This window comes from Chelonia mydas, chromosome 10 (assembly GCF_015237465.2).
Source record: "Chelonia mydas isolate rCheMyd1 chromosome 10, rCheMyd1.pri.v2, whole genome shotgun sequence".
Lineage (NCBI taxonomy): Eukaryota > Metazoa > Chordata > Testudines > Cheloniidae > Chelonia > Chelonia mydas.
Genome location: NC_051250.2, coordinates 5,406,085 through 5,425,231, shown reverse-complemented (window position 1 = coordinate 5,425,231; position 19,147 = coordinate 5,406,085). Strand labels below are relative to the sequence as shown.

General features: G+C 42.7%; 1 protein-coding gene across 5 annotated transcripts in view; it reads left to right on the top strand.

Moving 5' to 3' along the window:
- The window catches only part of LMF1 (lipase maturation factor 1), a 343,636-nt gene that overhangs the window by 60,652 nt on the left and 263,837 nt on the right, over positions 1–19,147 (top strand). The window lies entirely within an intron of this gene.

Below are 19,147 nucleotides of genomic sequence, written 5' to 3'. Positions count from 1 at the left end.
CCTGATTTCTCCTCTTTAAAACAGACTCGCTTAACAGTGGTGGAGATACAGCAGTATGTTCTGTCCGCTGTAATTGGCATTTGCATAGCAATGGTTGCGTATTTATGCTGGGATTCCAGTCGGAGTTGGGTGCAACTCCCTGAGGCCCCTTTGCAAATCTCAAAGCTCTGCCAATGCCGACTAATCCTCATACCACTCCTGGGAAAGAAGCTCGTTTGGCAGATGGGGAAACTAAGAAAAGTTGCGTTAGGCTGCACAGCAAGGCAGTGGTAAAGCAGGGACTGCATCGGTTTCCTCGCTCAGTCAGTGCTCTAATCACAAAATCGATGATTATTGCATATCACAAAATAACAAAATAGATTGCTCCTCGCTCTCCTCAGAGCATGTCTAGAGCAGTGGTTCTCAAACATATTTCATCGTGCCCCCCTGCTTTGTGTCTGTAGTGGTTTACGTCCCTCCCTACCCCCCGCTACACACATACCAATATATTTGGCAGCGCTTCACTTGAATCAGTTTCAGCTTCTTTGTTTTTAACTTAAGAACATAACATAAGAACAGCCGTACTGGGTCAGACCAAAGGTCCATCTAGCCCAGTATCCTGTCTACCGACAGTGGCCAATGCCAGGTGCCCCAGAGGGGATGAACAGAACAGGGAATCATCAAGTGATCTATCCCCTGTCGTCCATTCCCAGCTTCTGGCAAACAGAGGCTAAGGACACCATTCCTGTCCATCCTGGCTAACAGCCATTGATGGACTTATCCTTCATGAATTTGTCTGGTTCTTTTTTGAACCCTGTTATGGTCTTGGCCTTCACAACATCCTCTGGCAAGGAGTTCCACAGGTTGACTGTGCGTTGTGCGAAGATATACTTCCTTTTGTTTGTTTTAAATCTGCTGCCTATTAATTTCATTCGGTGGCCCCCTAGTTCTTGTGTTATGAGAAGGAGTAAATAACACTCTCTTATTTACTTTCTCCACACCAGTCATGATTTTATAGACCTCTATCATATCCCCCCTTAGTCATCTCTTTTCCAAGCTGAAAAGTCCCAATCTTATTAATCTCTCCTCATACAGAAGCTGTTCCATGCCCTTAATCACTTTTCTTGCTCTTTTCTGAACCTTTTCCAGTTCCAATACATCTTGTTTGAGATGAGGCAACCACATCTGCACGCAATATTCAAGATGCGGAAGTACCATGGATTTATATAGAGGCAACATGATATTTTCTGTCTTATTAGCTATCCCTTTCTTAATGATTCAGAACATTCTGTTCGCTTTTTTAACTGCCGCTGTACATTGAGTGGATGTTTTCAGAGAAGTCTTCACAATGACTCCAAGATCTTTCTTGAGCGGTAACAGCTAATTTAGACCCCATCATTTTATATGTATAGTTGGGATTATGTTTTCTAATGCGCATTACTTTGCAATTATCAACACTGAATTTTATCTGCCATTTAGTTGCCTGGTCACCCAGTTTTATGAGATACTTTTGTAGCTCTTCGCAGTCTGCCTGGGGTGTAACTAACTTGAGTAGTCTTGTATCATCTGTAAATTTTGCCAACTTACTGTTTACCCTTTTTTCCATATCATTTATGAATATGTTAAATAGTACTGGGCCCAGTACAGACTCTTGGGGGACACCACTATTAACCTCCCTCCATTCTGAAAACTGACCATTTATTCCTACCCTTTGTTTCCTGTCTTTTAACCAGCTACCAATCCATGAGAGGACCTTCCCTCTTATCCCAGGACAGCTTACTTTGCTTAAGAGCCTTTGGTGAGGGACCTTGTCAAAGGCTTTCTGAAGATCCAAGTACACTATATCCACTGGATCCCCCTTGTCCACATGCTTGTTGACCCCCTCAAAGAACTCTAGTAGAGTGATGAGGCATAATTTTCCTTTACAAAAACCATGTTGACTTTTCCCCAACAAATTATGTTCATCTGTGTGTCTGAGAATTTTGTTCTTTACTGTAGTTTCAACCAGTTTGCCCAGTAATGAAGTCAGGTTTACCGGCCTGTAATTGCTGGGATTATTTCTGGAGCCCTTTTAACTAATGTGGTGCCAATTTTTAATCTTCCAGTCAGGTGGTACAGAGGCTGATTTAAATGATAGGTTACAAACTACAGTTAGTAGTTCTGCAATTTCAATTCTGAGTTCCTTCAGAACTCTTGGGTGAATACCGTATGGTTCTGGTGACTTATTACTGTTTAGTTTATCAATTTGTTCCAAAATCTCCTCTAGCGACACCTCAATCTGGGACAGTTCCTCAGATTTGTCACCTAAAAAGAATGCTCAGGTATGGGAATCTCCCTCACATCCTCAGCCGTGAAGACCAATGCAAATAATTCATTTAGTTTCTCCGCAATGGCCGTATCGTCCTTGAGTGCTCCTTTAGCATCTCCATCGTCCAGTGGCCCCACTGGTTGTTTAGCAGGCTTCCTGCTTCTGCTGTAGTTAAAAATTTTTTTTGCTATTACTTTTTGAGTCTTTCCCTAGCTGTTCTTCAAATTCTTTTTTGGCTTTCCTAATTACTTTTTACACTTCATTTGCCAGAGTTTATGCTCCTTTCTATTTTCCTCACTAGGATTCAACTTCCACTTTTTAAAGGATGCCTTTTTGCATCTCACTGCTTCTTTTACTTTGTTGTTGAGCCACAGTGGCACTTTTTTTGGTTCTCTTACAATGTTTTTTAATTTGGGGTATACATTTAAGTTGAGCCTCTATTATGGTGTCTTTAAAAAGTTTCCATGCAGCTTGCAGGGATTTCGCTTTTGGTGCTGTACCTTTTAATTTCTGTTTAACTGATTCCTCATTTTTGTGTGGTCCCCCTTTCTGAAATTAAATGCTAAGTGTTGGGCTGCTGTGGTGTTTTCCCCACCACAGGGATCTTGAACTCAATTATATTATGGTCACTATTACGAAGTGGTCCAGCTATAATCACTTCTTGGACCAGATCATGTGCTCCACTTAGGACTAAATCAAGAATTGTCTCCCCTCTTGTGGGTTCCAGGACTAGCTGCTCCAAGAAGCAGTCATTTAAGGTGTCAAGAAACTTCATCTCTGCATTCTGTCCTGAGGTGACATGTACCGAGTCAATATGGGGATAGTTGAAATCCCCCATTATTACTGAGTTTTTTATTTTAACAGCCTTCCCTGAGCATTTCACAGTCACTATCACCATCCTGGTGTGGTGGTCGGTAATATATCCCTACTGCTATATTCTTATTATTAGAGCATGGAATTACTATCCAGAGAGATTCTATGATACAGTTTTGTTCATTTGAGATTTTTACTTCATTTGATTCAACGCTTTCTTTCACGTATAGTGCCACTCCCCCAACAGCAAGACCTGTTCTGTCCTTCCGATATATTTTGTACCCTAGTATTACTGTGTCCTATTGACTATCCTCATTCCACCAAGTTTCTGTGACGCCTATTACATTAATACCCTCATTTAATACGAGGCACTCTAGTTCGCCCATCTTATTATTTAGACTTCGAGCATTGGTATATAAGCACTTTAAAAACTTGTCACTTTTTAGCTGTGCCATTACGTGATGTAATTGAATTGGCCTCTTTTTCATTTGACTGTTTCTCCTCAGATCCTACCCCTATTTTATCATCTTCCATCTTCTCCTCCTTACTGGGACATAGAGAATCTCCATTAATAGATCCTCTCGGAAGAGATGTCTCTGACTGAACCACATGCTCCTCTGCACCTGGTGGCTTTCCCCCAGCCCTTACTTTAAAAACTGCTCTGCGACCTTCTTAATTTTCAGCACCAACAACTTGAGTTGTTTTTTTTTCTGTTGCACGAATGAGCCGACAATCCATTGTAATAAGAGCAAAAGCAAAACTGCAATTTTGGTCCATGCTTACAATTAAATGTGCATACTGCGTTGTAGCAAACGGATTTACGTACAGATGGCCACGACTTTGTATAATGCTATGCAAGCTTAACAGAAATCCATCAAAATGCACAGCGCCATCTGAGGACCTGATATATGGAGGAATCAGCTTTGCTAGTTACTCATTGCTGTGGGTAAAATGTGCGCAGGCATTTTTTGTTTGGTTTTTACATTTTCCTCTAAAGCTTCTCATGCCCCCTCTCCCCCACCCCCCTGCGCAGAATATATTCCATGCCACCCCCAGTTTGAGAAACTCTGGTCTAGAAGACCATTCAGAACTATGTTTTTTGGGAGCAAACTAGCTTGATATTTGTTTTTCATCCCTCTAGGGATGTTGAATCCTTGAAAATATCCATAATGAAAATGGTACTTAGGTTGTTAAATAGGGGAATTTGGCTAAAGCTTCCTGGAACACAGCTTGGACAGTTATAATTTATTATATTATTTCCCCATCTGTTTATTATTAAATACGAAGTACTTAAGTTTCACAATCTTACCTCTTTGATTTATGTCCAAAAGAAAATGGTGTACTTTTTTACTGAATACTCTTTAACTCCAACCTATGATTATGAGCAACATTTTGAACTTTTCCTTGATCAATTTAAAAACAAAATAAAATTAAGGCAAGAAAAACCCTGACACACATCACTCCAGGGGTCAGTGATTTTTCCTCCGTTTTGAAAACTACCCTGTATATAGATACTTTGTGAGTGTTTTATTTCACTTTTAAGTTATGGGTTGCAATCAAGCTTCTCTTCATGCTTGGATAAGATATAAAAGTTTGTAGACCTTTCCGTTTGCAAAGCAGGGTGCATACATGAGGTTGCTAAAATAGTTTACGGGTTACTAGAATTCCTAAGCAGCCCCATGTATAAAAGAGCTGTAAACTAGAACGTTCACTTTATTGCCAGGCGAGTAAATTGACCAGACTTCTCACTCTGCTCCTGGAATTCCTGTAACAACCCTCTTTAAACTGATCTGTTCTATGTAGGTTTTTATCCCGCGCTCATCACCATAATATCTGAGCACCTTCCAGTAGTGCATTAAGCAACTGTGACTTCACCCAGGCCAACTGTGCAATTGTAGACACTAGTCTGTTTAATGTGTGTGTGATCCTTCGACTGGTCATCCTTTGCAGAGCACGCTATAGAAGGGAGTTTTGTGTGCTTGTAAGCACATCCAGAGTGGTTAGGTAGTTGCTAAAAGGGCTGAATGGCTGGAAAAGCATCCTGGGTATCCTTTTGAAAAGGCATTGCATTGGGCATCTTTTGCGGCCTACAGAATTCCCATATCCTCTGCCTGTAACTGTTGGAGCTGGAACAGTGGTGGAATGATGCTGGTTTTTCCCCCCCTCCTTTGAATGGCTTAAAGCTGTGTCCTAGTAGCTCTCAAAAACAGAGGAAGGTCTAGAGTTATGCTTTTAGGCTCGCCATGTTCCATCCCCACCTTGCACATTGAAACAGGAGTGGTGGCATGCGTCCCCGTGGTCACTGTACGTATCAGTTCTTGCAAAAGCATTGCCCATTGGATGGGCGGAGGAAGGGAAGTATATGGTATGCTCCATTGTAACATGAAATCTGTTGGGTTTTCACTGACACTTTTCCTTTCTGATATGTGTCACTGCATTGTTTCCCATCTAAAATATTGTCCCAGTTGCATTTCCCTTAGTGGACCAAATTTAGTCTAGATGCGAAAATATAGCATGCGTGCGCGCGTGCTCTCTCTCTCTCTCTCCCTCCATGTGTGTGTGTGTTCACACACACCCCTTAATTAACTTCTGTTTGTCACCTCTTCCAGCTGAAATGAGTTGAAATTTAAGATTCTCTCCTTGCATCCATGAACTTGGTAACGTTTTGAAATAACTTCTAGGGGAAAGCGTAATTTTCCAGTGAAGGAGATGGAATGAAATGAGATGAGGGAGACAAGGGGCAAGGTATTTAAGGATATTTAGAGTTTCCTTCTTCTGCAGCAGCATGGGTCATCTTGGGTCAAGTGGGCCGTCAGAGAAGGCCCCAATCCTTCATTGAGAGTTGTGTGGGTAGATCTCAATGGGTAGTTGGGGATTGGTCCGGTTTTGAGCAGGGGGTTGGACTAGATGACCTCCTGAGGTCCTTTCCAAACCTGATCATCTATGATTCTGTGATCTCCACTGAATTCAATGGCGCTATGCACAAGTTCCACATACAGAAAGTATAACTGTTGGGAGAATCCATTATTAGATATAAGTATATGTTACATCCCTTCTGTGGCTGTTTTCAACTTGCATTATGGGGAAAATATGAGCAATTCATTTTGGTTACTGATCGCCCATAGATTAAGCTGTGACATGGTAGCTCTTGCAAGCTATTTTATTTCTCACTTAAGAAATAGCTACTTACTCTAGCTGTAGAATGTGTTTCAGCTTTACCAGATTTAGATGGTTTTTTTGAAAGAGCTCATTTACTTCTTAGTGTTTTCTTTTTATTTCCACAATTCTGGATCTTTTCCTACTTCAATATTTTATCTTTAATCTCTCTACCAATTCAGTTATTATATACTCAGTCAGCGAAGCGTTAAAACATGTTGCATTAAGAAGATCTTGATCTCTCTTTTAAGTGGGTTTTCAGACAAACTAAGTAGCAGAAGGTTTTTCTTAGTGGAAAGAGGAGTAATTTCTTAGATCAAATTTACTATATATGGAATAGGGTTTAAAATATTAGCTATTTTATGGAGCAGTTATTTTGGCAAATACAGATGCTTCAGAATTGCTTTTGGTTCCATGACTGCATTTCAGAATTTTAAATAAAACATCTTTTTCTTCAGGGATTATTGGTGTAAGTGTACTGAAATCTCAAATGTATGATAAATCACTAGAGTAAGCTTTGCTCATGTTCAGCCTACCTTCACAGATGTTTTCAGTTACACACGTTTCAGCCCTGAACTTTACTGACAACATTTCTGTTAATTACTGAAAGTTCAAATCAAAGTCTGGACAATTATTTTTATTAATAAAAAGGAAACTTTCTCTGAGTGACACTTTTAGGGGTATTTCCATTCCTTTATTATTTCAGCATTAACACGTACATCACAGGATAGATATATTTTTTGCTACTTTGCCAGAATAATAATGTCCCATTTAGTGCTAAGCGCTACACAGATAACAGCTACTACTTTGCATTTCCACAATGCCTTTCCTTGCCAAACACTTCAAGAACTATGTGCTGTATTTGGTATTATAATAATAGCTAGAGAACAAACATATTTTCAGCCCGAATTACTTACTTTTTAGATTGAGGGAGAGAAATAGAAGCAACCGAAATAAAATCTCTGAGACCACGCAGCGTTTCTTCCTGTTGTAACGGGGCTTGATTACACATGGGGTTTAATCTGCAGCTTTTTGCCGCGCATCAGGTAACGTGCATCACGCAAGCTGCACTAATAGCTTGCACACGGGCCAGTGTGCCCTCTGTCAATGCGCATGATTATGCACACACGGTCGTGGTTTGCTCTGAACTGAGGGCGTGACATTCCTGGAGGGTATCCCATGCTCCTTTACATTGCAGATGAGCAGTGTGCATTCTGGGATTTTTTTCTTGCTGTGCATTGTGAGAGGTAACTGAAGCCAGGCAGGACCACTTTTTAAAAAAATCACGATTCACATGTCTCCGTCCGATTCTTCTTTTCTGGGCAGGCTAGCGCCATTTTTGAATTGCTGTCGGCCAGCATGGGGCCAGTGATGCTCCATGCTGCTATGCTGGCAACCTTGAACACGCAGAGGCTGCTTGGGCTGTATTTCAGCCTTCAAAGCCCCGATGAAGTCGGCTTTGGATTTCCCCAGCCACACCACCGAGCAGATGATGTGGCAGCCGGCTCTCCTGCTGCTGGAGGAGCTCCGGTGGCGTGGTGGGACCAGGACGAGGAGAAAGAGGAACACACCTGAGCTACTGAGAGTAGAGTACTGGCTCCTGGAGCAGTTTCAAAGTGTGCCGCTCTATTGCTGGGCTCTGGAAACCAGCACGGCCTGGTGGGAAAGGATTGTTCTGCAGACATGGAATGATCAGCAGTGGCGATTGCGCACTATTTATGGGCGTGAGGGGGAAACCCTTTGCGATGGGTGGGAGGGCGAGGTGCAGAGACGTGCTCAGTGGTTCGAGCAGACGGTATGCCTGCAAACAGCTGGGGCAACATTGCCAGAGATACCTGTTGCTCTTCGTTTGGAGTTTTGGGCCTGAAATTCTACAGCTGTACATCCAGCTGTTAGCACGTACGTGTATGTGTGTGTGTGAGTGTGAGTGAGAGAGAGGGGTGGAATTATTTTTGTGTTTCAGTGTTGTTTATGGGTGGTGGACATACCGTGTTGTGGCAATCCCTCTTGCCCCGTGTGTCTTTTCCTACTTGCGATTGTAAAACCTTATAGATTAGTGCAAATGTAATTATTTTCAGTGCAAAATGAACAGTGGACTCCTCATTTCCTTACTTGAAAAATTATTCATCTCATCCTACCATGCTACATATAATTTTGCTTTTTTAGTGATCAGACTACTTGGGGCAGTCTTTTGTTTTTAATCTGATTTGTGATTTGATTTTTGTCTGATTTGTCTGTCATTTATTCTTTTTCATAGTCCTAGGGTGAGCTGGCCCTTTAAAGGGAGTGGGACACAGCTGCACCTATGCCAGGCTCAGCCCACTTCCCCAGGTGAAGGGAATGAGACTGGGGGTCATGAGGTGAGAGCAGTGCCTAGAGTCGGGGCCTGCTGGGGAATATCAGAGCAGCCTATACAGTTGCCACTTGTCAAGGATTTTCCAGGATCATCCCTTTGGAAATCTGTAAGAGTGCTCAGTGCACACTGACAGCTGTCCAGTTTGGGCTCAGGATTGTCCCATATCTCCCAGGTTTTTGCACCTCAGAGGTTTCAACCCTAGCAGCGTGAGGTCAAGGAGAGGCACTTTGCAGAAGAGGGGAGGCGACAGCTCTCAAGAGCTCCCCAGGCCTGGGGTAGAGATAAGTAGGAGAGTATTGAGAGAGAAACCTCCGCTGAGGGACCTGCAAGTGCAGGACCCTAACAGGTGACAAGCCCCAGCTAGAGGGGGCTGCAAAAGCCTCTGAGCCTGGAGGAAGGAGCAAGGGAAAATCCTGATAAGACCGGAAGAGTTTTGAGTAATTATAAATAGGACTAATGTCTAGAGTCGGGACCTGCTGGGGAATATAAGAGCAGCCTATACAGTTGCCACTTGTCCAGGATTTTCCAGGATCATCCCTTTGGAAATCTGTAAGAGTGTTCAGTGCACACTGACAGCTGTCCAGTTTGGGCTCAGGATCATCCTGAGGACTGGGAAGAGGACTGGAAGGTTTTGGTTATTTTATAGTAATAATCCACACGCAGTTGTGGAGCGGCGTTGTGAAGACACCAGATGCAATGGTTTATTTGATGTGAGACAGAAGGTAGACTGAGGCGCAGTGGCAGGCCTGAAGCAGACTGGGTAAGGCCTGTTGTGTACAGCATAACATGAGGCATACATTTAGATGAATCTTACATAATCATTTGAAAAGTGCAATTATGTGGTTACTTAGCCTTAGGTAAATACAGATTTTGGCTAGCATGATTCTGGAGAGAGTTTTGTGACTTGGGAACATAGATTTGCTTTAATTTTCCTTCTGAATGTCTCACTAGTTTCCGTGATACTTAACTGTCACGAGAATAATTTGACAGGATGAGGGTGACAGTTTAGGACTCTCCTGTACATTTTCGCCTGCCTCAAAGAAGTAGGGTCACGGACCTGGATGTGAGAGTCTGACGTAGAGTTGCAATAGCAGTTGCTCTGGTGTGATCTGCGATGCCGCTTGAGACGGCAAAAGGTTGGGGGTTTTTTTTTGGAGGGGAAGGGGGTGAAAGAGCAGTAGAGCAATACACAAGCATATTTTATTCTACATCAAGACTTAATACATACACACGGGGGTATATAGGTCTCATTTAGGGAATGTACTCAAAGTTTTATAAGGAAGGTGAGACAAAATGGCTTCTTCCTGGAACACTGGGTATGTCAAGACAAGGCGAGACAAAATGGCACCACTCGGGCGGTGGATGCCACCCAAACTTCAACATAACTCCTCAGTCAGGTGGCACGTTTACAGCAGTGTTAACTGATCATCACTCTAGTGCCAACTGCCAGGGCACCGTTGTCTCATGCCTCTAAAATGTCAGGGAACTGAACAAACAAATAAGGGAAAAGATTGAATCATCTGAACAAACTGGAGCACTCCATAGTCTTGCTCAAGAAATTCATTTAGTACCAGGAGATCATGAAAATCCTCAAATGTGTTTGGTTAGACAAGGTTTTCTTCTCCTCTGCCCTGGACCCTTCCTTGCTCTCAGCATTCACCTGCTGCATCACTACGGATAAGTGGTTTAGGTTTGATGCTTTGGGTAAAATTTTCAAAAGTGACTTAGCTAATAAGGAGCCTGAGTTGTATTGATGTTCAGTGAGACTCTGTTCTTGTCTACATGGGGACACTCAGGAAGGCTAAGGCGAATTAATTGAAGGTGTGACGCTGAAGCACATTTAAACCCCTGTCTGGAAGCTCTCATTCAGAAGTAAAGTGGACTTAGTTTAAGATACAGTGACTTTACTTCTGGATGAGCGCGTCCAGACAAGGGCTTAACTTAACTGTCCCGCGTGCCACGGTGGAGACAAGCCCGCTGGCTCCCAAGTCACTTAAGCACTTGTGTAGATGTTATTCAATGTTTTCCATGTCTGTATCAGTGGCAGTCTGCCTTTCTTGTCTAGTTGTTAGTGGAAAGGACAGCTAAAATGGTTTTAAAAAGGTGAATTAAAAAAAAAGTTACAAGTAATACAATAATATGAAAAGAAGAAACAAAAAGTGTGCTTTGAGCAGGGGGTTGAACTAGATGACCTCCTGAGGTCCCTTCCAACCCTGATATTCTATGATTCATAATCTATGATAATGTTGCACTGGAAATACTTCAGGAAGACTCAATTAGCAAGAATTAGTAACACAGTTTACTTACTGTGGCCTTAAAGAGGCTTGTGGACTTTGAGCACACAGGAGTAACCACAGGCTGAAAGCTTGTATCTTTGTTTGGTAGCTTGTCCCAAATTAGCAACCTTTGTGGTCAAAGTTACGACTGCTGACCTACTTTCTGTTGGCTGAAGATGTTACAAAACCCTTAGGGAATCCCCAAAGAGCAAAAAGTCCCCAAGGTACGGAATTTACCTAGATCAGACGTGATTCCTCACTGCCTTGTACCTGGAATCATCCCATAGCCTCCTGCAAAGTGGGTGTAAAATCTATCACCAGTGCAAGTGAGTGGAGAATTTTGATTTGGTAGCGTGTCACACTCACTCTGTACAGGTGTGAACGACAACACAATGTTCAAGGCAGAGGAGAATATACTCTCTTTTAATTTTTTTTAAAGAACAGTTGTTTGCCATATGGAAGTAAGGTTGCAGCATTTGTTTCCAAGATTAATGATCATTAGTATTGGAAAGCCAATTACAGCAGTTAATTTTCCTGTTTGATGGTAGTGGGAGAAAGCACTTCAATCCGATGAAATAGGTGTGTTTGTCCTACCAGGGAAATACTCTTGGGAGAAATTTATTTTTACCTTTTTATTAGCATGTCATGGAATTGGCTTTTGAACTTCACTCAGCAACTCTGCAATATAGTCAGAAAACAAAGAAAACACCGATTCTTTCACATGTAAGGGGAGTTTAGACATGTAGAATGTACTTTATCTACACTGGAATTTACAGTGGTGGCTCGAATATCTTACTCTGGTGAAAAGTGACTCAAGCACTAACCCACAAGTAGCTAAGAACTTGGTTTCACATCTCATCTGGCAACCTAAACGTTGCACTAATGGAAGAATATTGTAGCCTCAATGTGTCTTGTGTATAATCACGGTTAATAACATACACTCATGATATGACTTAAATTCTCAGTTTTATTAAATAGAGTCAACAGGGCAGCTGCAGAACCCCATGACACACAAATACCAGATCAAAGATACAGGACATCTTCATGGAAAAAAAACAACAAACTACACACCCATGTATGGTGTGACCTTTTCTGCTTTTCCCATGGTTTCAGTGATTGGAAATGTTGTTGAATGTTTTCTGTGTGAGCGGAAATTCCTGACTTAGTCTCTAGCTCAGGGGTGGGCAAACGTTTTGGCCTGAGGGCCACATCGGGGTTCCAAAACTGTACGGAGGTCCGGGTAGGGAAGGTTGTGCCTCCCCAAACCCTAACCCTATCTGCCTCCTCCCACTTCCCGCCCCCTGACTGCCCCCCTCAGAACCCCCGACCCATCCAACCCCCCGCCCCTAATCGCCCCCCCCCCAGGACCCCACCCCCTATCCACCCCCCCACCTCCTGACAGGCCCCCCCAGGAACCCATCCCCATCCAACCCCCCCCAAAGCCCCTTTCAGAATGCGTCCCTGTGAACATGGGTGGAGGAGCAGGGGCAGCCAGAGAGACGCGGCGGTTTCCCCTTCAAAGCACCGCTTCTCTCCGGCCGGCTGCGCGGCCGCCCCTGCTCCTCCCGAGTCCTCCGCCTGCATTCGCCACGCTCCTGCCACCCGCGCCGCCTGCCTGCTCCCCTGTGGCTGCAGGTGAGCCTCCCTCCCTGCTCTCCCCTGCCCCCACAGTGCAGCCCCCTCCCGTGCTGGCGGTGCAGCGCGCTGAGGCTCCAGGGTAGGGGGGATAGCAAGGGAGGGGCCGGGGACTAGCCTGCCCGGCCGGGAGCTCAAGGGCCGGGCAGTACGGTCCCGCGGGCCAGATGTGGCCCACGGGCCATAGTTTGCCCAGCTCTGCTCTAGCTGCAGATGATAGCATTAAATACATGGGGACAGTTCCTGACAGGAAGGATGTTGGAAAATCCCCACAAGACTGGGAGTCGTGAGACAAGGGGTCTAGTCTCTGCTCTGCCAAAGACTTCCTGTGTGACCTTGGGCAAGTTGCTTAATCAGTTTGTGCCTCAGTTTCCCTGTCTGTAAAACAGGCAGAGCCACCCTGTAAGTTATGCGGAGTAAATGGCCATGCTCCATACACCTATTAGAAGTATATAGCATCATGAAGTCCTGCCTAAGCATGGAAAAAAGCAAGGACATCTGTTGTTGCCCATAATATGAATGATTGTCAGAATTGCTTCTCATTGACCAAACTCTGTTCCCATTGAAGTCAAATATAAAACTCCCATTGGCACTGGCTTCAGTGCAAGCAGGTTTAGGCAGACATTGAGAGCTGCTGGAAATCCCACCCATATCATAGTTATGTAAAATAACACAAACAGGGTTTTTTTACCTATATGTAAAAGTCTTGAACGCTCTGAAACCTTTTGCAGACTGTTTTTTTTCCAATACAAACAACAGGTATGGAATCAATTTTAGCTATTTGGAGTTTGGGAATGCAGGGTTTATTTGTGCCATTTGTTTTTTCACTTCATTCGAAATTTTATCTGCACCCATGTTCCTACAGCCTTTGTATTTCTCATTCTGCCCATGTTTCATGTTTCGCTGTATCCTTTTGTTGGCACCTATCACTCCTCGACCCCGTTTTGGGTTTCCCCTATGCAGGACGAGAATCTAATAAGTGGGAGTTGAACTTTCAAACCTGTGATGCTGGTGTGGAAGTGGCTAAAACAAGTCTGTCCATCCTTAGTTGCAAATGTCATTAGGTGCATGGGGCTTTTGGCAAGTAATTTGGAGGGGCATCAAGGTATAACCCATTTTCAGGCACAGGAAATAAAAGGCCTGAAAAGTAATTTATTGTGCCCTTCAGCTGTATGTAAGTTAAATATTTGGAATATATTAATGCTAAATAGTCTGTGTTGCTAGGTCTAATTTCCGCTGAAGGGAAGCATGTTCATATTTATTTTAAACCAATAAAGCTAACCAAGGTCATTACTATGGATACTTTTCTCGGGCCGGGCCAGTGACACCTGTATGGATTTAAGCAATAGAAGCCATCTGTGAGTAGGAAGTCTGGTTGCCGTGGAAACCAAGCACTAACAAGTACCATGACAAAACTTATATGGACTAAGGGGTCGTTGGAGTGGGTGTTCGGGTCACACAGGTCACTTCCTAATTCTATCCAATGCTCAGTGAGATTTTAGGGAGCAAAATCCCACTAAACGTTTCATAATGGGGGGCATGCAGTTTTGGAAAAGTCATTTGAGTAATGTATGTAGGCCCAAATTCTAATCTCTGTTATGCTGGTTTAAACCTATAGGAACTCCTAAGATGTCATGGAGGGTTTGGAAATGTATGTAGTTGCTCTGGCTGAATTTGGCCGAGGTCTGCTTTGTTGTTTTATTTAGTCACGTATATTTGCAGCATACGCGTTTTTATTACCTCAGATATTGATCAGTTTGAATGTAACTTTCAAACACTTTATAGCAGAACCTCACTCATTATTGTTTGTTTTGGGTAGCAACCAGAGGCTACCCACTGGAGGTCAGGACCCCTTTGTGCCAGGCACTGTGCCCATATAACAAAAAGATGGTCCTTGCCCCAAAGAAGGTACAAGTTAAGTAACTGCTGGTACGCTTTTCAAGTCATAAACTCTACTCATTTCTCAGCAAAGCTTTGATAGCAGAATGCCGAAGCCCAGATTTGTTTTACTTAAGACTTTGTTATTTTTACAAAATAGGCTTCAGTGCTTTTATTTGTGCTGCCATAAATAGTTAAAACTAAACCACAGCTGTCAAAATAAAGTAGACGTTGTGTTGCAATGTGGTTTTTTGTTGTTGTGATTCTGAAACTTGCTTATTCTTAAAATTAGGGTTCGGCAGTGGGTGGTTCTCTCAGCTGCTGGTGCAAATCAGTGGGAGTCTAATGTATATTCTGTCAGCAGTCTAGGATTTTAAAGTTGTTAAGAATCAGGGGTACTGCAAAGAAACCTAGTGAATGGAAGATGAATAATAAAGAGTAATGCTTAATGAATGCCGTGACTTTTGGCTATTTTTAAACATAAATGGTAAATACAAGCCAGTTTGCTCAATTTTCATCAAATTTCAGTATATTCTAACTCTGTATTTAACCCAAATTATTTTGGCAGTAATTGTCCAAGATTGTTATACATCTGTGTATGGCATTAATGAAACCCTTACTGGAATTCTGTAATCAGTTCTGGTGTCCACACTTAAAAAAGGATGTTGAAAAATTGGAAAAGGTTCAGAAAAGAGCTACAACAATAAGTCAAAGTCTGGAAAACTTGCCTTATAATAAGGGACTTAAAAACCTCAATCTGTTTAGTTTATCCAAGAGAACGCTAACAGTAACTTGATCATGAACCACGAGTATCTACATAGGAGAGAGATATCGGATGGTAGACAGCTCTTTAATCTAGCAGAAAAAGGCATAATGAGATCCAGTGGTTGGAAGCTGAAGCTAGACAAATCAGACTAGAAATAACCTGAAGATGTTTAACAGTGAGGGTAATTAACCATTGGAACAACTTTATATAGGTACCTGGTGGATTCTCTTGAAGTTTTAAATCAAAACTGTGGACATTTATTTACAAGAGACAGTACAGTTTAAACAGACACTACATTAAGAACAACACAAACTTCTTCCGTGGTTTAAGGTAGTCCACAGTCCTCTTGGGTAAGTGGTCTGTTCCAGAGAGCTGATCTGTGTAGCACCTGACTAGCTGGAATCGTTCTGTCATGTTCAAGGTTTGCTGTTTCATGTCGGTTGATTGACAATCAAAATGGACAGTTACAGGTTTGGAGGCGAAGGCTTTATTATTATAGAAAACAGTTATGAGGAGGGTTTTGGGGGAGGGTTGTTTTTGTTGCCTAGGTTTAATTGTTTCAGCCCTGGAGTACATAGGTGTTTACATTCAGTTAATTTTACTTTGTATCAGCAGTGAAATCATAGGACTGATTGCAATAATTGGCACGCAGTCCGGGTTTCTTCACGTCAGTATTTCTGCTTGTTTATGTTTGTTCATATCTTTGTGACATATAGGGAGAGAACAACTTCCTGATGCAGTTGACTTTCTTGCAATTTTCCTATAATTGCCAAGAAGCTGCTGCTCCCTCCTACGGATCCATCAGATCTGTTAAAATCAGATGGGTTTTGAAAGCTGCTTTTCGATTTCCTGAAATCTGTATTTGGTCTTCCTTCCTCATGTTCCCTTTCGCTTCCTTTGTTCTTTGAGGTTAAAGCTGTGGGTGTTGAGGTCCTATTAGTCATTCTGGCTAATCTTAAAACTTTTCATGTTGAGAACCAGAGTGGGCCGAATTATTCTCACAGTTATGCTGGATTTACATACTGTAGCTTCATTAACTTCATTCGAGTTACTCCAAATTTACACTGATGTAGCTGCACCAAGAATTTAGCCCACTAATTGGGTCAGAGAATTGTGTATCCTAAAGAGCACAGAAAAATCCATTTCCTCATCAAACTTAAATCTCCAAAAAACAGACTTAATTTTGGACAGAGCGAACCCCTTCTTAGAATCAGCAAGCACTTGCATGGTACAGGACAGTATGTGACTAATTAGTCAGATGCTGTAATTACTTTAGCATGCTGTCTTGTTTAAACAGATCACCCAAAAGACTTTTGTTTTGGTATTTTTATATTCTGTGTGTGAAAGGTAGGTGTGTGGGAGGAGGGGAAAGGAGGGGGGTCGGGAAGCCGAACACCCAAAATGTGGGCTAAAATAGGTTACTAGCGTTTAAACACCGCTAAAGGAAACGGGCTTCATTATACTCCATCTCCTGATGGGTTGTTGGCTCAGCTATTGTTGCTGTTTTATTATTTGTTGAGCTCAGTCAGTGGGATCAGGGCTGTGTAAACATGTAATCTCTCTGGGCGTCAGTTCCCCACCTGTTAAATAGGGATAATAATACTTCCTTTCTCCCAGCCTGTGTCTGTTTAGATTGTAACCTCCTTGGGGCAGGGATGAACGGTTACTCCCTGTGTGCAGAGCGGACAGAACAATGAGGTCCTGATCATGGCTCCGGGGCCAGGCCAGTGGAGAGAAATTTGGAGCCCCAGTACATTGTGTTCGCTGGGGTCCCATCCCTCTCATTTCACTTTATTTGCACAGAGCTTACAGATGTTTTGTGGACCTCCCTGAGTTCGGGGACCTGGTATAATTGTCCCCCCTCTGAACCTCCTGTCAGCCTTGGTTAGATTCCCTAATCGATACTATAATAATAATAATAATAATTACAGCAGAGGAAACCATGGACTGTGCCAATGATTGTCACAGTTTCAGGGTAACTGCACCTGTATTCCCTCCCCACGGTCCACTCTGGGAGTTTCAAGTCAGGCCTGCGAATAGCGTATTGCCAGCAGTTACCAGTTACCCCACTGCTCCTTCTAAGCAAGCTCATGTATTGTTAAGGGAAGATCATTCTAGGGAAACACACACAAACCAATAAACACAGACTGGATTTACCAGGAGTCACCCCCTCGGTCTTCTGAGGCCCTAGCAGGCCAGAGTCTTTCTAACCCTTCCGCAAAGGGTCTGGCCCCTTTGACAGAAGGTCCTATCTGTTTACTGGATCAGAGAGAAGGCCCTGAGCTCCATTCAAGCACATGCTTCTCTACCAAAAATCCTTTCTTTGGCTCCTAGTCCCATACCAGTGTATGCAAACCGTGTCAGGAGGTGCACCCGCTTGGGAGTTCTTTAGTCTCGGTGATTAAGATGAATCATGTCCTCTCTGTTTTTAGTTCATGCAGGAGCTATGCTAACCTTCCCTCACAGAGTAGAACACAATCATGCATAAACCATTCATAGATTTAATACAATACAGTCCCCAAAGATATTGCATGAGATTGCAATAACTGTTACAATGATGGTTCGCTCATGCTCATATGGAGCTAGACCTCATTTTTTATTTTCCCGTGGCAAACACTTCACAACTGTTATGGCCTGACAAGCCCCTTTATCCCCCTGCTGCTAATCTCACTTTTTTCCAGAATTATCCTCAGTGTAAACATCTGTCCAGGTTACACAATGACTACACAGTTCCATGCAGTGTTGTCGCCATGTCTGTCCCAGGATATTAGAGAGACAAGGGGGGGGGTGAGGTAATTAATCTTTTATTGGACCAACTTCGAAAGCTTAACTCTCTCACTGACAGAAGTTGGTCCAAGAAGAGATCCTATCTCACCCACCTTGTTTCTCTAATTCACAGTTCCATACAGTTAGCCCCAGGCTAGAATAACAGGGTGTGTCCTAACACCATATTTATATTTATAGGACTGATGTGTTTGTCTCCTGGGTGTTTTGTACACAATTACATAGACGAGCGTCTTAATCAGGATTCGGGTGAATGGCCAGAACTGTGAGGGAAAGCTGGACAGCAGATGCTATGCCCTATGCCTCTATGTCTACACTTTCCCTAGGTCTCTCAGATGAGTGACTCCCTTAAACATTGTCCAAAAAAAATTATCAATGGCGTTGCTGATTGCTGGCCTGGAACCGTCAGGTATGAACTGCAAGGCCTGGTTTCACAAGATTAGCTCATTTTCAGAAAGCAAGCTGAGGAGGAAATGATCATCACTTCTGTAATATCATGCTGTCGGGCAGGCGGGGGGAATGGGGTTGTGGTGGGGGGGAGGCAAAACCTATAAAATAAAAATCTATTTTTTTAACTGTTTAAACTTTTTAGAAATTACTGATCTACCTTTTCTCTACCTGAAAGTAGTTCTGCTCCCTCATCTGGGTAGGATTTTGTCGCCTTTAGTCTTCTAGCTATGCTATGAGAACAGAGCGTTATTAGCATATGACAATGCTTTTACACTGCTTTAAACATAGTATAATTAAACTAACTGATCAGAGACTCTGATGTGACTTTTATTTTGATATGCTAGCCATGTTGTCACAATGACCACCTTAAAGATTCTTTCCCTTAATTTTTGCAACGTTCGTTTTCATATTGTACTTCTCAGGGCTAAAGAATAAGACAGTTTGTTTTGAGCTGTGAATCTTGAGAGTTTCCAGTGTATATTTTACATTTGATGGAACTCCCTCTCCTCTTCCTGCAACTCAGGTTTTATAACTCACATTTCTGGTATTTTAAATTCTTAATTAATCTGGTCTCGTGTAAGATGATATTAAGTTGCACAGTTGGAAACCAGTCCATTGGAGTTACGTTGACTCTTGCATTAGCTGATTAAAGACCCAAACATAAATGAGGAGGAAACATTTGAAATTGACAAAACCCAGTCGATCTGTTCCTAAGGTGCCCTTACCCACAGTATCTTGGTTAAATT